The 3,456-nt window shown below is 42.5% G+C and overlaps 1 long non-coding RNA gene across 1 annotated transcript; it reads left to right on the plus strand.

Annotated features, from left to right (window-relative positions):
• The first annotated feature begins 480 nt into the window (after positions 1–480).
• On the plus strand, positions 481–2,029 carry LOC116217510. The gene is made up of 2 exons (XR_004162149.1): positions 481–1,653; positions 1,730–2,029. It is a non-coding gene; the product is annotated as an uncharacterized LOC116217510 (long non-coding RNA).
• The last annotated feature ends 1,427 nt before the right edge of the window (positions 2,030–3,456 follow it).

Consider the following 3,456-nt stretch of genomic DNA (forward strand, 5'->3'; position numbering starts at 1 on the left):
CACCTCCCTGTCCCTGCTGGCCACCCCTCTGTGCAGCCCAGGATATAGTTGGCCTTCCAGGCATGAAAGAAGGGGACAGACTCTCTAGCAAGTTCTGTTGTAATAGGACAAGCAGAAGTGTTTTCAAACTATAAGAGGAGAGATTTAGATTGGACTTGAGGATAAAGTTTTTTGCAGTAAGAGTGTTGAGGCCCTGGCACAGGCTGCACAGAGGCAGTGGTGCCTCATCCCTGGTGATCCCAAGTTCAGGCTGGATGGGCTCTGAGCGCTGCTGGAGCTGTGTGTGTCCCTGTGCAGGGAGTGGGATCTGGTGGCCTTTAAGGGTCCCTTTCAACTCAAACCATTCTATGATGTTATGATCCTGACATCTCTTCCAAGCTGAAGCATCACTAGATCGTACGATCTCACAGTGCAGCTCAGCTCACAGAGCGATGCTATTTTCTCACTGTTCAGAAGGAAATTACATGTGGTTATCAGAGAGAACACACACTCTGCTTGAATTTCTCAGTGCCATTCTCATCAGAGGTTATATTCACCAGATCACTGACACAATCCCATCCCATCTTTTCCTTATTTAATGTACTGTGTGTGTGATATACCTAACATATGACAACACACAGCTAGGGCAGCTTGTGCATACCCAATTTACTTGTGTCTGGCTGAGTTACTCACCAATCCTAAATTAAAAGGGAACTTCATGTTCCACTAGCATTTAAGAATTGTGAAACGAGCTGAATCTTGCTACATACATCACTTAGTTTCAGAAATCAGCCCAGCCCGTTTGTTCATTTACCTGGAGTTAAAACAAGGCTCTGACTTGCTGCTTACAGAGAGCCGATAAGAACGATTAATATTTAACATTCCCCAGCTTGCTTACGTGAAATGGCTCAAAGGAGATACCCATGAAAATGTTGCAGCTTAATTCAGCAACGCTGGAAATGGATGCATATTTTCCCCACCAGAAGGCATATTGCACAGCACTGCAGTATGTGTTCCCCCTGCACCGATGACAATGTTGCATCAGTGCATACCTCAGCTCAGCGCCTTGCTGAGAGCCCAAGCACTGCAGTTACAGTCAATTTCACTCCAGAGGCACGAAGAACAGTGCAGTGTCCATAAAACTCAACAGCCAAAGCAGCACAAACCCCCATAGACTGAGCCTGCCCACAGATGTTGGAGGTGCACTGAGTTTTTCTAGAGAACAGACACCATCAAATGCCACTATGGCAGATGAAGCCCTCTCACAGGAGTTAACAACAGAGCAGAGTTGACAAGTCCTGCAGATGTAACAGCTGCAGTAATGATCAAATCAAAGAGAAGTCTTGCTCTTGATGCATTTCAGACTGAGTAATCTTTAACAAACTCTGGAGAAAGGGTCCATTCTGACCCCGAAGCAGCACACTGAGTCTGTTCTTCTGGCAGAGCAGCCACAAATGCCACCTTTGTACAGTGCCATGCAGCTTAAAGGCAGCTGCAGATGATACTGCCTGAAAGTAAGCTGAAAAAAACGTCAGCTAAAATCAGGAGAAAAAAACCTGCTCTGTACTGGGGATAAAACCAGGCTTTGTACATGTGGCATGGTTTTTCATTTCCAGTCATAATAAGCTTCCTCAGAAGAAAAGCAAGTTTTGAAGAGTATTCTAGGAGCAGCAGGTGAGTTGCAAGTTTCATTTCATACAGAATGTATTCTGCAAGTATAAAATCAAAAATGTATTCTTTCTGCTTGCAGATTATGCTTCTCAATCTCTGAATCCCTGAATAAGCCATGAAAGTGAGTGTTGAAATTACTGCAAATTGCAGAGTTCCAGTCTCCATTTCAACATAAGACTAACTACTTGGTCTTTATATAAACTCAAACCTATCTATCTTCTGTTTTCAAAAGTTTTATCCATTGTTATTACTGAAACAACTATTGCATGTGTTGTATTGATTTCCAGTACAACAGGGAAGTTACAAGAGTGAAACATGTACTTTTATTTCGCTACTAGTGGAAAGCTTTAGCTTTTAAAATAAAAGCCAAAAAATTCAAGCTGCTTCTGCTCATGATGAGTTCTCTAAGACTCAGTGTACCTGAAACTTTGCAACTTAAGGAAAACTGTAGATTGGATGCATGTGTTTTGTTCTGAAAAACAAAAGCAAGATGGAATCAGTGGCTCAGCCAAGGAGCAGAGTCATACTGCATTGTGTGGGCTGTGCTGCGGATACGAAATACAGTCTCTGTACAAACAATAATAGAACAATTCTGCTTTAAGAAAAGATTGCTGTCACAACTCAGTTGAGTTTCAGAAAATGTATTTTTTCTTTTCAGCATATAAATATTTCAAGTGGGTGCTTATTGCAAACTAATTTTCTTCCCCACTCCCCTACCTCTGTGATTTTACAAACTAGTTTACTGGTCAAATCCATTTCCCTTTTGACCACTGATACCAAAGAAATGAGTTATTAAGAAATGAAGCAATAGGGGGAAAAAAAAAAGAAAAAAAAAGAAGTTATAAATTAATTTGTCTTTTAAGTACATTCTGATCACAATGCTGTATCACCTGGCAAACCAGTGCAGCCGCAGCAATCAAAGTTCTGGCCATATGAATTGTGCTGTGACAGCAAAGGCAGCCAATTCCCACTGTCTGCACTTAATTCCTAATAGCTTTACATCAACCACGTGTTCTACAAGAACTCACACACTCAGTGTGCCTACCACACTCCCACACCAAGGAGAGTTGAAAAACCCTTCCCTTTTCACGTGGAGCTGTCTCTTCCAAAAACAAGCCTACGTTTGCACACAGCAGATCAGTGGTGTCTGTGAAAACACATAGGGAAGCGCCACAATATTGCCTGCTTCTGTTTTCATGGCAGATATTTCCAGTGAGGGATAGGGAGGATGTTGTCAAACATCAGCAAAAACACGGCCATTAAAGACTGAAAAAGAATTTTTAAAAAAGCTGCTGTTTTTTGGACTCTGGTGTAGTAGGGCTCTACAGAAGATTTATATGCAAGATACCAAGAAGCATTAACACAGGCTGCCATCCACTGCAGTATAAAAGGCCCATGTACTGAACTGTGGTTAAATATGGTCCACGGGGCAGGAAAGAGCCACTGTTTCCTGAGAACCCACCACAGATGTAATCTTCCCTTATTAAACCCATTTAAACCCAGGACAAATCATAGAATCACAAAATCACTGAGGTTGGAAAGGACCTCCAAGATCATCCAATCCAGCCGTCCACCTATCACCAACACTGACCACTAACTCACATCCCTCAGCACAACATCTGAACGTTTCTTGAACACCTCCAAGGACGGTGACCCTGAGCAGCCCCTTCCAGGGGGCTGGATCGGTTGGCAGGAAGCATTCTGGTGTTTCATTCGTGTACACCTTTGGAAATTATTTACAATCAGCTTCACTTTTGAGATTTAACCACATAACTCAACAAAAAATCCAACATACAGTCAGGTGCT

Source organism: Meleagris gallopavo, chromosome Z (assembly GCF_000146605.3).
Source record: "Meleagris gallopavo isolate NT-WF06-2002-E0010 breed Aviagen turkey brand Nicholas breeding stock chromosome Z, Turkey_5.1, whole genome shotgun sequence".
Classification (NCBI taxonomy): domain Eukaryota; kingdom Metazoa; phylum Chordata; class Aves; order Galliformes; family Phasianidae; genus Meleagris; species Meleagris gallopavo.